Source organism: Choloepus didactylus, chromosome 25 (genome assembly GCF_015220235.1).
Source record: "Choloepus didactylus isolate mChoDid1 chromosome 25, mChoDid1.pri, whole genome shotgun sequence".
Lineage (NCBI taxonomy): Eukaryota > Metazoa > Chordata > Mammalia > Pilosa > Megalonychidae > Choloepus > Choloepus didactylus.
In genome coordinates, this window is record NC_051331.1 from 9566934 (window position 1) to 9585663 (window position 18730).

Sequence of the window (18730 nt, forward strand, 5' to 3'; positions counted from 1 at the left end):
ACTGACACATGGAAATGGTTTTCGAAAGATAGACTATAATTTATTTAGTGTTCTGACAAGAAGAAACAAGACACAGCTTGCCAAGAGAGAACTCAAAATGTCAATATGTGAATTATCTGAGAATTCTGGAATCTTCATCAACTATAAAATCAATGAAAGAAGAAAAACAGAAGACAGTACACTCTGTATCTAGCTGAAGCAAATGAGGAAATCTTTTATCAGACTCAAGTGTTATCTCATAGAGAAAACCTGGAAAAAGGAAACCCAGAAAGATTTTCTCTCTCTTCTCATGTTTGCTTTTTATCTGCAGTCATTCATCTTTTTATGTCATTCATCATCATTAATTCATCTTTTTGCAATCAGTTGTCCCTGTTGCAGCAAAAAACTTGGCAACAGACAGCTGCAGAGTTTTTTGTTACATATCAAGCCTAACAGAAAGAGGCTGATGTTATTTTTCTGGACCTGTTTCCACATTCTTATAGAAATTATTGATTTGACTATTTTGGTTTATATGCCCACCTTTCAGCAAATCAGTTGTGCCCAGAAATCAAGGATTGCATTGTACAAACATTGTGGCTTCCTCTGATCCATGCAGGTAGGGAAGGAATTTCCTATTCCCAAAAATGTTAAAAGGGATGGGGTGATAATAAATAGGTGTTGATTTCAACTATATTTTTTTTTCTAAAATAGTGTCTTATTTTGAAGTATCAGCCCAAGAAAAAACCACAGAATGAAGGGATAGTATATTGAAAGCCTTCCCATCTCTAAATCATCTTATTTTTTGCTGTTTCACAGCCTTATGATGCTGTCCTTTCAATGATGGGTTAAATTTCAGGATATGTTGATAGATACAAATAAAAATTATTTCCTAGCTTCTTGAAAACAATGTACATAATTTTCCTAGATCCCTTATCTAATTCTCCAATTATATGATTATACATTTAATGGCTAGTTTCCAACATGAATCCCATAGTTAAGAGAGAAATCCAGAATGTATTTCTTCTCTAACATTAAAGAAAGATAGAAACTGTAACTCTGCATGACTCCAAAGGCCAAGGTGCTGAGAAAGATATATTTTTATTTCCTCATTTCATCTAGCATTTTTCAGGAGGGTCACTACTCATGGTGACAACTAATGGCAAATTTTGAGAATACCATAACCCATTAAAGTAAGTGCCTCTTCTTTCTGATAGTGAGTACCCACTTTACTCTGTATGTGCAACTTGACTTCTTTCTGTCATAAATCATCTCTCCTGAATGTCAGTTTGTGGAAACAGACACATTTGCTTCATTTGTCTCATTCATGGGAAATTTCAGCTCCCTGAAACCTCATCCACATGGTACTAACTACTTTTCAATTTGTAGCCCTCAAAACAAAATGGCACTAGCTGCAGACCAGTGAAGCACCAAAGGAAGTAAGATTCTGAAAATGATATAGATGGCAATTCCATTAATGTAAAAAGAATAAAATAGTGACTTCACAATTGTACTGCAGTAATGTAATGTAACGTAGGCCATATTCCCACACAAAAGGGAATGGGGAAGGGACCTCATGCTTCTCTTTCTGAGTAACAACTAGATATGGTATTAGGAAAAGTTGAATTGCAAACATTATCTCATTTAACTTTGTGACAAAATTTCTCTTTTAATAATGAAGAAGAGGGAGGATTGTGGGCAGATGGTGGAGTAAGAAGCTCCAGGAATGTCCTTCCACCAAATCAATTATTGAACAGGCAGGAACTCTCTGAAATGATAATTTTGAAACTCCAGAGTCTAGAAGAACAATGTAGAGCAATCCAAAAAGAACAGATAAATTATGGTAAAGAACACTTAATCACTCCATCAGAATGGTGGCTATAGTTCCTGTCTCCCACTAGGGTCCTGTCCCTAGCTACCTTACTGGTGACAGTAAGGGATAAAACATTTCTCTTCCCCAAGAACAGAGGTGGGCTTGAATGATCAGTGATCATGGCTATGGATTAGTGAATTTGGATCACTGAGAGCTTGGCTCTGAGGGCAGCTATTGTTTCCACCCACTCTGAACAAAGGCAGTGGCAGTCATTATATCTACCCTTCTGCAACATGGGAAGCAGTGGATTTAAAGATGTTGCACTTCCTCAGGGCTCCAGGGGAACTAGTTGAATGGCAACATTTGATGGGTAGTCCAGGAAAACTCAGCTATGGGGAGATCTCAGAGAAGCTCTTTGCACCCTTTCTGATCCCCATCCCCAGGGCACTTTGGAGCTGGTCTGCACCACTGTTTTGAGTCTCTGGCCCTGTTTTTTACTGGAGACACTGACTTGAGAAAATTCTCTCAGGTGCGCCTCCCTCCAAAAACTTTTTCACCAAACATAAGTAGCTTAAGACAATGAAAGAATTGTACAGAAATCTAGAGAGAGAGTCTGGGGCAGTTTGGGACAAAATCCTACCAGAATCAAACACCTGGAAAAAGGAGGTGTATCTCCTGGGAAACAGAGGGGACAACCTAAACAGGAGAACTCCAAAACAACTAACAAGCAAAAGCCTAAGACAAGGCAGAGTCTGGGAAAGAGGGAAAACCCTGCACACTTCATTCATGTTGGGCAGATCTTTCTGATAGGAGGGCTGAATCCAAAGAAAATGTGTTTCATCACCGGCTGGTTACAATACAAACAAACAGATATCTCAGGGAATAAATCCCAGAGTTAACATTTTAAAAAACTAAAATGTACACTGAGCAACAAGAGTGCAATACAAAGAAAGAAACAGGAAATTATAGCTCATCCAAAGGAAAAGGATAAAAATCCATAAAATAACAATGAATAAGATGAGAATGTAGATATATGGGGAAAAAACTCAAGAAATAATCTTAAAAATGTTCAGGGAGATGAAGGAAACTACAGAGAAGAAGACTAAAGGATATGAGGAAAACAATGAGAGTCTTGGAAATTTTAAAGAGGAACCCAACAGAATGTGGTGGTTTGGAACTGTATGCACACAGGAAAACAATGTTCTGTAAGTGAATCCATTCCTGTGGGTATATACTTATTTTAAGGAGGTTTTCATGAGGTTACTCTAGGTAAGGTCTGGCCCAGGGTGGGTCTTAATCCTCTTAAGGGAGCCCTTTCTAAAAGAATGTAATTCAGACAAAGAGAGAGAAAGCCACAGGAGGAAGAAGCTAAAAGCAAGAAAACCCAGAAGAGAAGAGAGACACCAACAGATGCTGCAATGTGCTTGCCATGTGGCAGGAGCCCAGGATCCCCACCAGCCAGCATTCAGGGAGCAAGCACTGCCTTGATGACTTGATTTGCACATTCTCATGGCCTCAAAACTGTAAGCTTGTAAGCTAACATTTTCCATTTTTTTTGATATCTCTTTTCATTAGCCTAGCAAACTGCCACTGAAAATAACCAAAATCTGGATACAGCTTTTGAATTGTGTGAAGAGAAGAGGTAATAAGAACTGTGAGTTTCTTACTGACTGTGTTTTAAAACTTCAATTTCCATGTGAGACCAAGGGAAGAGATGTCTATTTGGTGCAGGATCTATATTTTCTAAAAAGCATAACTCTACAGTCAGTTTGTTTAAACATCACAACTATAGGAACTTTGAATAGGAAGTGAGATATGGTAGGTTAGTACAGGTTAGAGTGAAATAGTGACACATCCCAAAGTAATTTTGGCAGAGAATAAAAACTATATTTACAGCCTCCCCTCACCCTGAGGAGCTGGGGGAAGGTGCAGAAGTGTTGGACTTCCTCACCTGGACTGGTGTTATTTCACAAACATTAGGACTAGTGGTTTGATGTGCTGAGCCCTCGATCGTGGGACTTGCCCTTACGAAGCTCATTACTGCAAAGGAGAGGCTAAACTTACATATAATTGTGCCTGAGTCTCCCCCTGAGTACCTCTTTGTTGCTCAGATGTGGCCCCTCTCTCTCTCTAACTGAGCCACCTTGGCAGGTGAACTCACTGTCCTCCCCCCATATGGGACCTGACTGCCAGGGGTGTAAACCTCCCTGGCAACACAGGATATGACTCCTGGGGATGAATCTGGACCTGGCTTCATGGGATTGAGGAAATACTTCTTGACCAAAAGGGGGATGCAAAATGAGATAAAATAGTTTCAGTGGCTAAGAGATTTCAAATGGAGTTGAGAGGTCACTCTGGTGGACATTCTTATGCACTATATAGATAACACCTCTTAGGTATTAATGTATTGGAATAGCTAGAAGTAAATAACTGAAACTACCAAACTCCAATGCAGTAGTCTGGACTCCTGAAAATGATTGTATAATAATGTAGATTACAAAGGGTGACAGTGTGATTGTGAAAATCTTGTGGATCACACTTCCTTTATCTAGTGTATGGATGGATGAGTAGAAAAATGGGGATAAAAACTAAATGACAAATAGGATGGAATGGGGGTATGGTTTGGGTGTTCTTTTTTTACTTTTATTTTTTATTCTTATTCTGATTTTTTCTGATGTAAGGAAAGTGTTCAGAAACAGATTATGGTGATGAATGCATAACTATATGATCATACTGTGAACAGCTGATTGTACAGCATGGATGACTGTATGATATGTGAATATATTTCAATAAAACTTAATTTAATAAAAAAAGAATTGTGAGTTTCTTGAGAAAAAATGTCTAGATTGCTTTGAAGAGAACACTGGTGGGAATATGAACACTTATGGTACTTCTGATGAGGACTTAAACAGAAATGATGGAATTTTGGGTATCTGTATGACACATGAGACTCAGAGCCAGAGACTGGCAGCTATCAATGCCAGCATTACCCCATACAGCAAATGTCAAAGAGTCTGAAAAAGGAGATCAGACTCCAATTAAAGATATGAATGAAATGGACTTGGGTAGGTCTAAGGTAAATCAGACTGAAGGGTAAAGGATGATATTGACAGTTATTTTGAAGCTTCAAATAGTAGGTGCTAACAAATACTTGGACTTTTGGCTTGACTGTGAATCTATTTCCTAATTTTTTTTCACCACCTAGGTCTTTTATTATCCATGGATACATGACCTTTGCAGTGGGCAACTAATTTCTTGGGATGCTTTATAACATTTAACAACTTAAAAAAATAGATCTATATATTTTCTGTCTTGGCTTCAGTTATTTGACCATGTTTTCTAAATTGTTTTGTGCACATGCAAATTAGTAAAAGCATCTCTTAAGTCTGTGCAGGCAGGTGACTCTGCCGTTTGTGCTGACGTTTGCAGTGGGAGAAGCACTATTTGCTACTGAATATTTTGCTTTCTGTAGGATGACACTCAAGACTGTCCAGCACTGCTGCCTGACAGGGACTTAGTTTCTCAATTGTGTGCCACTGTACCCCTACTGCTACAATAGAGTAAGGACATGTGGGCCATTCAAAGTAAATTGTTTCTCTTAAGAGACCACAAGTTGTTGCCACTGTCCTTGAGCCAGCAGGACAGTGTAAAACTGTCAGTCTACAATGTCAAACTGTTTGAGATAAAAGCCACTGGTCTTGTATTTTTCAAAAAGGCTTGTACAAGTGTCTTCTAGGTTGTGCCCTGCTTTCCATGGACAGACAGGTTAAGTTTTCTCATGGGATCAGGGAGCTCAAGGCTGGAGCTGATATTAACTTGCCTTTAAACTTTGAAAGGCAATTGTACATTCTCATGTCCATTTTAAAGGTTATTTTTTCATTTTCCCTTATGTCCAGATATAGAGGTTTGGCAGTCCATCAAAAATTTGATATTGACAGTTGACAACAGCCAGTTATACTTAAGAATCCTGATTTTCTTTTTGTTCTTTGGTTGGCCACATGCCAAAGGGCTGAGCCTACAAAGTCCCTTGTGGAGCTTTACTCCCTGAACATTTCTGGACAAGACTTGCATTTTTGAAACTTTGTTGTAATGTACTTTAATTACACTGCTGTTTTATTTCTATGTCAAGTTCTTCTATTTGAACACAAAAAGTTTTTGTGAGTATTTATTGGGATGCAATAAATGGCATTCTTTAGAGTTAAATTAAGTATATGCAACAGAAATAATGATGAGGAGAGTATACAGATTAGGTACTATGAGATGTATATTTTCTAACATTGGATTTATAACTGTTAAATCCTAGACAAAATTGTATATTTGAGTTCCTGGTGTTATTAGTCCTTATTCTAAAATCTTTTAATTGGTGGCAAAAATGTTCCCTCTTCTCTTCATCTAAGTGGACATTGTTTAACTGTGCTGGAATCATGTTTGGCCACAATCTTAATGTGATTTCTTATACATCTCTGGCTCACCTGGAGGATATTTCACAGGTCTTCCTTAGGCAGTTGTGGCTTGCCTGGGTCTTTCAATGCAGTTTGTAGGTGTGCTCCTAGAGGTGGAACTTCTACAACAAGGGGGGGGGGGGGGAGAGAAAGAGAAAGAGAGAGAGAGAGGCTTATAAATAAATTTCTAAGTCTGTTGACCTTTTTCCAGTTTGGCATTGCTGATGCTGTGAGAAATGCTGGAAAGAAAGCTGTGCCTGCAAGAGAATAAACATTCACCTGATTGTGGAGAAGAAAAGAATTTATTCATGATCTTGCAAGAACTGGCATGCAACCAAAATGTGGTGGCTGGTGCACAGAAAAAGAAAGCAGCACAATTTATCTCTAAGCCTGGCAGGCAGATCCCTCCTATTTCCCCATTGGCTGGGTATTCCAGAGGTTACAGACTTTCTGAGAGGTCTAACTCACCTGGGTCCCATTCACCACAATTTTAACCATATAAGGAACTGGCACCAATTCTAGGCTTATGTCAGAGGCCCTCTTCTTCCCCCTAACTGTGAAGCCAATTTCAGCTAGTTTTGTTTAGGTTCCATTTGTCCTATTCACCTTCACCTTTATGTGAAAGCTAAATTTAACCCCTTTCTTGCAGAAGTTATTAGCAACTTCAGACATGTCCATAACAAGGACTGATTCCTTTGAAGTGCAATTAAGTCTCCAGTTCATCAGAAAAGTTACAAATTTAATAAGTTCTTACACACCTGGAATGAGACCCAAGGTTCTTTGTGGGTGACTGAGATGGTTTCCCAAAGGGTGGAAAGTGCCCCTGGGCCCCATCACTAAAGGTCACTGCCCTAGTCCCCTGTCAGATGTGGACACTGGGTTGCTGGAGTCCCTTGTTTACCTTTGCATCAAGTTGGGCCATTCTCATTTCCCACATCCCTCCCCCCAGAAATGTACATATGCTAGGGGCCCAGCAGTTTCTTTGGGGCTCCAGCGCTTTTTTCCCTTTGGCAGACTCCTTTAGCTGATGAAAAGTTTTACTCAGGACTGCTTGTAAGATATTAGCATTCCAGTTAGCTTTTTAGGTGGTAGATTTCTTTCTGTCCTTTCCTTGAGCTTCATCATTATTACACAGCACTTTAAATGTAATTTTCACCAGATTGGTAACTTAAGTCCACCTTAACTTTATGTAGTTTCTGACAAATGTTGGGAGTACTCTGACAAATAAAATACTGATTTACATTGCATTGATTTATTGGGTCCTCTGGTCTTATATTAGTAAATTTAAGGTAAGCTTTGAATAGTCGTTCTAAAAACATTGGTGGATTTTCATCCAAATGCTTGACCACCTCCTGGATTTATTAGAAGTTATTTTGTTTAGGAATTCCACTTCTGAGTCTCAAAATTATGCATGCTTTATAGTGATCTAATTTTGTTCTGCCAGCTTGTTTACTAAGGTCCCAATAGGGGTCTACTTGTGGAATAGCCAGATTTCCTGGTGTGTGAGCTGTATTTCTGGTTTATCATTGGTTAAATATCCTTTTTAATTCTAATTCTCCTTTCCTCTGAAGTTATGGTACACTTAACAATGTTTGTATATCAGCCTACTTAAGATCATGCATTACAAAAAATAAGTTAAACACGTTTTTCATTTTCCTGGGACCCTCTTGATAACTGGAGACCTAGTTCTTCCAATTGTGTAGATCTGATGTAAAGAAAGGAATTTGCTCATACATTGTATCTATTTCAGCTGCCCTTGTGGGAAAAGACACTGTCCCTGCCTTTGTGCTCCAGAGGTAGAGACACCCTGCCTGAAGTTCCTATCACTCATGATATGAGGTGGGAAGCTCATTTTAGGGGAATTCATAGGCATGAGGGACTTGTTCTCAGTCTTTGACAAGGTGTGAGAGGGAGAGGAAGAGGAGGGAGTGGCCAAGTTCTAGGCTCTGGTGGGGAAAGGGAAGTGCAAAAACTGCAACTCTACCAGGAGGGGGAGGGGGAGCATGGGACCCACAAGCATGGGCCTAGAAATCCCAGCCACTAATGTTTCTGCCTGGAGTTCAAAAGCCTCAATAGCCTGGGCCTGGGAATCTTAACCAGCACTGTTTTATACTGGGGACTAGGGCTTTCATTTATTTCCTCTGGAGCTTTTAAGGAGAGGCTGGGGGTTGGCTGGTGGTTAAAACTCCATGCCTGAAACATTCTCCTGGGAACTATTTATTCTGAAATAGAGCCATGAAACACTGCACATATGGAATTTTATCTTATTTGTTCATTTTCTTACAAAATACATTTACTTATAAAATAACATATTTCATTGATCCCTGGCTTGGCCACATGTGGCCATCCTCTAATTTATACTGAGCCTGGTTTATTTCACATAAACTTTTTGTGCTTTTTTTTTTTGTCGTGGGCTCATACCTGATTGTTTCTAATGCTTAAGAATGTCATTTAGAGGTTCATCCTTTGTAATTTTCTTAGATTTCTCACTTATGTTGTTTCCCACTTAAAAAAAAAAAAAACTTTTTAGATAACTTGAGCTAAAACATGATAAGACAACATAAAACAAAAACTTAACCAAACCACAAACAAAAACAAGACCAGGAATCAAAGCCAAATCCTAGGCAACCAAGTCTCAATGGCTTTTTATGCCACTGAGCACCCAAATAACCAAAACCTAAGACCCAAATTCAGTGACCTCTCCTAATGCCAGGGGCTGCTTCCTGCCAAACCAAGTCTGAATGGATAATCCCCCATGCCTGGGGCTGCACCCGCCAAAAACAGCTTTGGCATAAATTTATGTGCCTCTGAGCGCCCAAACCAAGTTGGTCTCCCACTTACAGCTCCAGGAGTTTATGCGTCACTGAAGAAGAAACAAACACCCCACAAACAAACAGAAGATGAGACCAAGAACCAGAGAAACGAGACCAAGGCTTGCACAAGCACACCAGGCGCCCACACTCACTCACCAAACCTGTTTTCCGCGGCAGCAGCAGCCCTTGGGGTCCTGGGGGTCGGGGGGGGCTAGAAACCCTCTCGTCCAGCTCTCGGAGGTGAGTCTCTCTGTCGGCCACGGAGCTGAGGCTCCCGAATGTCCCACCTCGGGGGTCCAGGAACCCACAGAGCAGCACGTTGTTCAGACCTTGTGTCCCGCGTTCAGCGCCAAGACTGGGGAAGGGGCACTTCCGGGATCCGGGTCCTCACTCGGCGCAGCCAAATGACGTCACACCGCACCAGGCTGAGGAGGAAAATGGGGTTAATTTACACTGGTCGGAGGACAGGGGGAGATTTTCTGAATCAGTCTCCTCCAAGTGAGTCTTCAATTGTCTAAACCCATTACAGAAAAAAAGAACTAATTATCCTAGTTAACATGTAACAGGAGAATTTCAGTAGTTTATCCTACTTTATCTAGGATTTGCACTGGGAAAGCTGCCTTGCAGTCTAGGGAGATAGAGGAGAGGCTGATTTCTATCTGGGAGGTTTAAGACAATAGATTAAAGCTTATTTAGGTTTTGGGGCAGACTGGCATTTACATATTGTACAGTGTTTATGGAATGTGCACCATGTAGCAAGAGGTACAGTTAATGCTTTGCAGTATTTCACCATTCTGATGTGAACCAAATGCATATGCATGTATGAGCAATGAAAAATGAATTACATAACTTTAGTGAGTACTTATACATGCACTTATGTATGCATGTAAAACTAGAATTGCCCAATATAAAGAAGGATGGTAAAGTCCATGCAAAAATTTATTTTTTTTACTTTTATTAAGAAAGAAAATATATAGCAAATAAAAACTTGAGACAGATGGCAGAATAAATGAAATAGCTTTATGTTTTAGTATATTTAATTACACTTTTCTCCTACTTTTTTACAAAGTGCCTCACATTTTTATTTTGCACTGCATTCTGCCAATTGTGTAGCCAGCCCTGCCTCCCTGCCATGGTGATTGGTTCAAAATGGGCATATGGTTTATTCCAGGCCAGTGAGACTGAGACCATAATTGCTTTTTTTCTGGAGGAAGGAAGCATGTAAACTGAGAGTATGTATATCAGAAGCTGCAGGTGATCATTTGCTGCCTGAATATAAAAACAACCCAGAGGCCAGCTAAGCCCAGAGATGGAAAAGTTTCCTGATAGCATCAGCTGAGCACCTGAGACCAGCCAGGCCTAATCAAAAGTTCCCTTTTTGTTCAAAAACAATTGGGATCAAGTTTCTGTTATTTGCACCCAAAACATTCCTGCTATTATAATCCCCTTACCCAAAGGTCTTTGCTCCATCCCCATCCCCTTTGCCTATGTAATAAAGGTGATACTGAGGAGTTTGGCATTCATGTCAGACCCCTTTAGCCAGTATGCAAACTGCATAATGAACATATTCTGGCCAACCCAGTCTTCTTTTTGCTATACCTTCTTATCTAGGCCTTAGTTTCACAACCCTCTTCTCCACCTAGAGACCCTATATCCACATTGATATAGATGCAAATCCACATCCTGTACTTCAGTGCCCACCTGGAATTTTCTTTCTCCAGAAAGACTTCCCTGTTTCTTCTCTAAACCATATTCTTCCTCTCCATTGCTTTAGAATTTGTTACAAATATACACTTCGTGTTAGAATAATCCATCTCCCCTCAATAAAGTAGATATGCTTCACATGTATCTATTTTCAAATTTTTTATGGTGCCTAGCACAGGTACTAGTACATACTTGCTACTCAATAAACATTAGTTGAATTCAAATTGAATGCAAGAAATAACAGAGAGGAAAATTCAAATTACTCAAGAAGGCAAGAAGTAGAATAAGAAGGCTTGATGAGCTGTGTTGGACCTCTGAAGCAGGCTGTTTTATGTCACTGCTATAACAGTACAAAATAAATGACATTAAAGTGTCTTGTTATTCATTCCTGCTTATAAGCCAAGTGTGAAATGGATTTAAGCCAATCCACATCCTAACCACTTATTCCATCTTGCCTAACTTTTACTTACAGGTTCCCCCCAGTAATGTTACAAGGAGGCAAACACTACAAACCTCTGCTCTTAGTGTTTCATATTACAATTTTCCATTTCTTAGGCAAAAACTAGCACTTGGATATACAAAGTCTCATATTGTACTCCAAAGGTTTTCACATTTAACAGAACCATAAATTCAATGACAGCAAAATCATACCACTTCATTTTCTTCTATCTTTCCCTCTCCTTTACTTTTGGAACATAGAAATCATGAAGAAAACACTAATCAAAGTTTTATCCTGGGACAAACAAATGTAGAAATCTGCAGGTTTATAAGAGATGTGTGTAGATATCCTGGGGTTGGTCGAGGGATATGGCTGGGACACTGACAACATCTGCTAAGGGTCCTGAAATGTGGACATGACACACTGCTTCCATACAAATATTTATCTATTGTGCATCTGCTATGTGCTAGGCTTTTTGCTAGATATCAAAGATACAATGTTAAAATTAACAGAAAAGTATCTTTACTAAAGTGGAAGTTTCAGATAACTGGAAAGATACATGTAAACTAAAAATTTAAACAAATATATATATATATTCATATATATATACATAGATATATATATATATGGCATGTTTTATGAAGTTCAGGGTGCAATACATCTATATAATGATGATTTGAGATTAAGGAAGGCTTCATGGCAGAAGTGAGGTTTGATATGAAGCCTGAAAGATAAAAGTATATTGATAGATGCTTGGAATTTTTTAAAAAAATAGAAATATAGCTGAAAGGCAGAGATAAAAGGAGAACAGTAGCAGGCAGTAAGGCTAGAAAAGCAAGCAGGGGCCAGATTCAGGGTCTTATGAGCTATGTTCAAAATTGTAGTCTTTATCATAAGATCAATGAAAAGTCATGGAAAGGCTTTAATAAGGGATATGGTGGCAAGAAAAACAATTTATGTTCTGAAAAATTATTCTGCCTAGCTTGTAGGACTGACCTGAAGAAGCACTTGAGTGGGTGGGGGCAGCTCCCTTTAGGGTCCATGAGTGGTGCAGTGGAGTAATATTGGAACCTGTTCCCAGACAGTCATAGAGTTAGAAAGTATATAAACTGAAATATAATTAATAGGACTTGGTGATGATTAGATATGGGAGAAGGAGTATCTCCTTCTGCTTCTACTTCTGAAGTTAGCTCCTTGGAGCAGCATAATGTACCTGGACCATAAAACATGCCATCCCCCCTGCCACCACCACCACACACAATTGATTTAGGTAAGGGAAAATTATTTCACTTTGTACATGCTACTGAGTCAACCAAGTAGAGATGCTGAGTAAGCATTTGTGAGATTAGCAGCTAACAGGAGGGGGCCAGTACATGCAAATCTAGCATATTCACATTTAATTGACCACTAAAGCCCTAGCCATACTTGGGATTGCCTGGGAAGAGAATATAGTTCTGAAGAGATCTCTGAAGAACTTGATTGCCCACAACTTAAACCCAACATATAGCTGCAAATCAATTTCTCCTATGAATGTTTATGTAAATATTTTTAAGTTGTTTTTATATGTAACTTGGAATGACAGTGCTTTGGGGGCTCTGTCTTTTGTTTTCTTTTTCACATTGGTTTGATTTCTCAATCTCCTAAGAGGCAATTTTATTTGTATCTCTGACATAATTTCCACCCAAACAGACACAACATACAAGCAAGTCTCACACATTTAAAAAATCTATGATAAAGATTAAGATTAACACGTCTTGAATTATAATTTGTAAAATCCATTTGACAGGGATCTCAAGTAAATATCTCCCTTCAGAACGTAAAATTTTTAAATGCAAGTTGATTACCTCATGAGCCATAATGGGAAATGACATTAAATGGAAGGAAGGCACAGAGTTGTCAATAGAAAAAAATCCCGAAACAAAACAACTGCTTACTTTAGGTAAATAAAGTGGAAGGTGAAGAAAAGAAAAACCTTTTTGTAAAGATGTGCAAAAAAAAAGAATACAACAGAATATGCATATCAAATGAATGGCCTATATCTTACATCCTTATAGTATAGGGAGAAAATAAATATAAATGATGTTAATTGATTTTCCCAAAGTCACAGAGTCAATAATGAGCAGAGCCAGGATTCCCATCAGGCTGGATCTTGAAGAGCCCTGGTCTATCTCCATGACCCCCCCCCATCTCTTTCTGCTAACCTCCCTGTGAGTTCCTCTATTAAAATGAGTCTCTGCTCTATCATGTAGATTAACTGAAGGGTCATTGTTTTAAATATGAAAGAGGTGTGAAATGGGAAGCTTACGTTGGTATTTTCCTGTTACCACCACCTGTTTATCAGTTAATTTAAAAAACAATAATGACTTTTCTGAACCCTGAGCACTGTCGGGAAGAAAGTCGGTGCTGTGTGGTGCCACCAGGGAGTCAGCCTATATAATGGTACTGTAAACAATTGAGTGTACGCTTTGTTTTGTATGACTGCGTGGTATGTGAATATATCTCAATAAAAATGCATTTTAAAAAAAAGCAATAATGACTTCTCTGAACCATGAGGGCTGTTGGGAAGAAGGTCGGTGCTATGAGGTGCCAGGCTGGGGGCAGGGGCTGAAGCTATTTTCAAACACTTTTGGGGGTTGGTTTTGGCCCAGGAAGTTATCAAGTGGCATTTTTGTCACTTTAAAAACTCTGTTTTCTCATGTCTCCTAGAATAAATATTCATTGCATGTTAGGCTCACTCAAAGCACTTTTTTCACTATGAAACCTCTGGTAACTCAGAGCCCCACAGCTCATCCACTAACATTATCATATGCTAAGCATTGTTAGTACAATCCCAGCTTCTTTATCCTCGTCACACACACGGTATTCTGAACAAACTATTGCTGTCAGTTAACATTTGCTGCAGAAAAATTTCTGTCTTTACCACTTCTCACTTCATTTCCATTATTTTATTGTTATTATTATTTAAATGGTCTCCTAGCATACAATAAACAAATATACTTCTCAATAACTCCTATGTAAAGTCATTCTGAGAATGCTGTTTACCTCCGTTGCTTAGTTAATAGGCACGCCTGGGTGTTTTTTGCCTCCTACTGGTGGCGCATTCCAGTCTCCTTTTGCCAAAAGCAAACCAAGTAGTTGGAATAGTTGAAGGTTAAAGTGTGAGCTCTTTAAGAAAAAGTGTATGGTGGGAAAAGGAGAGAGAAAAATATATGCATAGCAAGAATAATTGTGAATCTCCCGACTCAGAGTTTTCTTTTTATTCATTTTACTGAGATATATTCACATACCACGCAGTCACACAAAACAAAGCATACATTTAATTGTTTACAGTACCATTGTATAGTTGTGCATTCATCACCAAAATTAATTATTGACATTTTCATTACCACACACACAAAAATAATAAGAATAAAAATTAAAGTGAAAAAGACAAATTAAAGTATAAAAGAGCACTGGGTACTTTTGTTTTCCTTCCCCCATTTTTTCTACTGATCCACCCATACACTAGATACAGGGGAGTGTGGTCCCTATGGCTTTCCCAATCACATTGTCACCCTTCATAAGCTACCTTTTTATACAATTGCCTTCAAGATTCATGGGTTCTGGGTTGTAGTTTGATGGTTTCAGGTATTTACTGCTATCTATTCCAATTCATTAGAACCTAAAATGGGTTGTCTATATTGTAGATAAGAGTGCCCACCAGAGTGACCTCTCAGCTCCTTTTGGAATCTCTCTGCCACTGAAGATTATTTCATTTCCTTTCACATCCCTCTTTTGGTCAAGAAGATGTTCTCCGTCCCACGATGCCGAGTCTTCATTCCTCCCCGGGAGTCATATTCCACGTTGCCAGGGAGATTCACTCCCCTGGGTGTCAGATCCCACGTAGTGGGGAGGGCAGTGATTTCACCTGCCAAGTTGGCTTAGCTAGAGAGAGAGGCCACATCTGAGCAACAAAGAGGCATTCGGGAGGAGGCTCTTAGGCACAATTAGAGGGAGGCCTAGTCTCTCCTTTGCGGCAACAGTCTTCCCAAGGGCAAGTCCTGTGGTAGAGGGCTCAGCCCATCAAACCACCAGTCCCCTATGTCTGTGAGCACATCAACAACCATCCAGGAGAAAAAGGCCAATACTCCTGCATTCTTCACCAGCTCCTCAAGGGGGCTCTGCATATTTTTTTCATTGTTTTTTTAACTCTTTTTTTAAATCAACTATATCAGAAAAATTTAAAAAAAAACATTTCAAACAAATCATAGCAAGGGAGTAAGAAAAAGACAGCAAACCCAAGATAACTACTTTACTTCCAACATGTTCCTACTCAAAACCAAAAAAATAACCTAATATAGCAACATTTCTGTGAACTTAGTCCTACCATACCCATCAAAAATAAACAGACCATAGTCATTCCTGGGCATTCCTAGAATGTTAAATTTACCCACAATAGCTTATCTGTTCTTATTGGGTTATAATTCCCCCTTCCTTAATTGCTCTCAATCACTAGATCCCCTACATTCTACATTATAAACAATTTGTTTTACATTTTTCAATGTTCACATTAGTGGTAGCATATAATATTTCTCATTTTGTGCCTGGTTTATTTCACTCAGCATTATATCTTCAAGGTTCATCCATGTTGTCATATGTTTCACAACATCATCCCTTCTTACAGCTGTGTAGTATTCCATCATGTGTATATACCACATTATATTTATCCACTCATCTGTTGAAGGACATTTGGGTTGTTTCTGTCACTTGGCAATTGTGAATAATGCTGCCATGAATATTGGTGTGCAGATATCTCTTTGTGTCACTGCTTTCAGATCATTGGGGGATATATTGAGAAGTACAATCACTGGATTGAAGGGTAACCCTATATCTAGTTTTCTAAGGAACTGCCAGACTGAGTTCCAGGGTGGCTGAACCATTATACAGTCTTACCAACAATGAATAAGAGTTCCAATTTCTCCACATCCCCTCCAGTATTTGTAGTTTCCTGTTTGTTTAATGGCAGCCACTCTAATCGGTGTTAGATGGTATCTCATTGTGGTCTTAATTTGCATCTCTCTAATAGCTAGTGAAGCTGAACTTTTTTTCATGTGTTTCTTGGCCATTTGTATTTCTTCTTCAGAGAACTGTCTTTTTGTATCTTTTGCCTGTTTTATAATTGGGCTGTCTGTACTATTGTCATTGAGTTGTAAGATTTCTTTATATATGCAAGATATCAGTCTTTTGTCAGATACACAGTTTCCAGAAATTTTTTCCCATTAAGGTGGCTGCCTCTTTACCTTTTTGAGAAATTCCTTTGAGGTACAGAAAATTCTAAGCTTGAGGAGTTCCAATTTATCTATTTTTCCTTTTGTTGCTTGTGCTTTGGGTATAAAGTCTAGGAAAAGGCCACCTAATACAAGGTCTTGAAGATGTTTCCCTACATTATCTTCTAGGAGTTTTATGGTACTGTCTTTTATATTGAGGTCACTGATCCACTATGAGTTAATTTTTGTGTAGGGTGTGAGGTAGGTGTCCTCTTTCATTCTTTTGGATATGGATATCCACTCTCCCAGCCCCATTTGTTGAAAAGATTGTTATATCCCAGTTCAGTGGCTTTGGGGGCTTTATCAAAGATCAGTCTACCATAGATCTGGGGGTATATCTCCGAACTGTCAATTCAATTCCATTGATCAATATGTCTATCTTTGCACCTGTACCATGCTGTTTTGACAACTGTGGCTTTATAATAAGCTTCAAAGTTAGGGAGTATAACTCCTACCACTTCATTTTTCTTTTTTAGGGTGTCTTTAGCAATTAGAGACATCTTCCCTATCCAAATAAATTTGATTACTAGTGTTTCCAAGTCTGCAAAGTAGGTTGTTGAAATTTTGATTGGGATTACATTGAATCTGTAGATGAGTTTGGGTTCAATTGACATCTTAATGATGTTTAGCCTTCTTATCCATGAACATGCAATATTTTTTCAATATTTTAAGGTCTGCTTCTATTTCTTTTAGTAGAGTTATGTAGTTTTGTTTGTGTAGTTCTTTTACATCTTTGGTTAAGTTTATCCCTAGGTACTTGATTTTTTTAGTTGCTATTGAAACTGGTATCTTTTCTTTAGTGTCTCTTCAATCTGTTCATTTCTTGCATATAGAAACATTACTGACTTATGTGCATTAATCTTGTATCCTGTTACTTTGCTAAATTTGTTTATTAGCTCTAGTAGCTATATCACCAAATTCTCAGGGTTTTCCAGATATAAGATCTGCAAACAATGACAGTTTTACTTCTTCCATTCCAATTTGGATGCCTTTTATTTATTTGTCTTGCCATATTGCCCTGGCTAGCACTTCCAGCACAATGTTGAATAACAGTGGTGACAGCGGGCATCCTTGTCTTGTTCCTGATCTTAGAGGGAAGGCTTTCAGTCTCTCACCATTGAGTACTATGCTGGCTGTGGGTTTTTCATATATGCTCTTTATCGTATTGGGGAAGTTTCCTTCAATCCTACCTTTTGAAGTGTTTTCATCAAAAACCGATGTCAGATTTTGTCAAATGCTTTTTCAGCAACTATTGAGATGATCATGATTTTTCTATTTTGATTTGTTAATGTGTTGTAATACAATGACTGATTTTCTTATGTTGAATCATCTTGCATGCCTGGAATAAACCCCACTTGGTCATGGTGTATGATTTTTTTAATGTGTCTTTGGATTTGATTTGCAAGTATTTTGTCGAGAATTTTTACATCTGTATTCCTTTGGGAGCTAGGCCTGTAGTTTTCCTTTTTTGTAACATCTTTGCCTGGTTTTGGAATTAGATTAATTTTAGCTTCATAATATGTGTTAGGTAGTGTTCCATTTTCCTCAATGTTGTGAAAGAGTTTAAGTAAGGCTGGTATCAGTTCTTTTTGGAAAGTTTGGTAGAATTTCCCTGTGAAGCCATCTGGCTCTGGGCATTTATTTGTGTGAAGCTTTTTGATGACTGATTGGATCTCTTTGCTTGTGATGGGTTGGTTAAGGTCTTCTGTTTCTTCTCCAGTCAGTCTAGGTTGTTCATATGTTTCCAGGAAATTTTCCATTTCCTCTACATTATCCAGTTTGTTGCCATACAGTTGTTCATAGTATCCTCTTATAATTTTTTAATTTCTTCCGGATCCACAGTAATGTCGTGTTTCTAATTCATTATTTTCTTTATATGACTCTTCTCTCTTTTTGATTTTGTCAGTCTAGCTAGGGGCTTGTCAATTTGTTGATCTTCTCAAAGAACCAACGTTTGGTGTTATTTATCCTCTTTATTGTTTTTTTGTTCTCTATGTCATTTATTTCTACTTTAATCCTTGTTATTTCTTTTCTTCTACATGGTTTAGGATTGGTTTGCTGTTCATTTTCTAGCTTCTTCAGTTGGTCCATTAGTTCTTTGATTTTGGCTCTTTCTTCCTTCTAATGCATGCATTTAGTGCTATGAATTTCCCCCTCAGTACTGCTTTTGCTGCATCCCGTACGTTTTGTTATGTTGTGTTCTCATTTTCATTTGTCTCTATATATTTAGCAATTTA

General features: G+C 38.5%; 2 protein-coding genes across 4 annotated transcripts in view; one reads left to right on the forward strand and one right to left on the reverse strand.

Moving 5' to 3' along the window:
- The window catches only part of LOC119520540 (zinc finger protein 596-like), a 344477-nt gene that overhangs the window by 154861 nt on the left and 170886 nt on the right, over positions 1-18730 (forward strand). The window lies entirely within an intron of this gene.
- Positions 1-18730, reverse strand: part of LOC119520537 (zinc finger protein 596-like) — an 803197-nt gene that overhangs the window by 43136 nt on the left and 741331 nt on the right. For 2 of the 3 annotated variants that reach the window (XM_037818461.1, XM_037818463.1), the window contains exons 3-4: positions 9201-9469; positions 6262-6353 (exon numbers count right to left, since the gene is read on the reverse strand). The gene's annotated coding sequence lies outside the window, so the exon portion shown is untranslated. The remainder of the gene's footprint in view (positions 1-6261; positions 6354-9200; positions 9470-18730) is intronic. The other variant, XM_037818462.1, reaches the window with a different exon arrangement.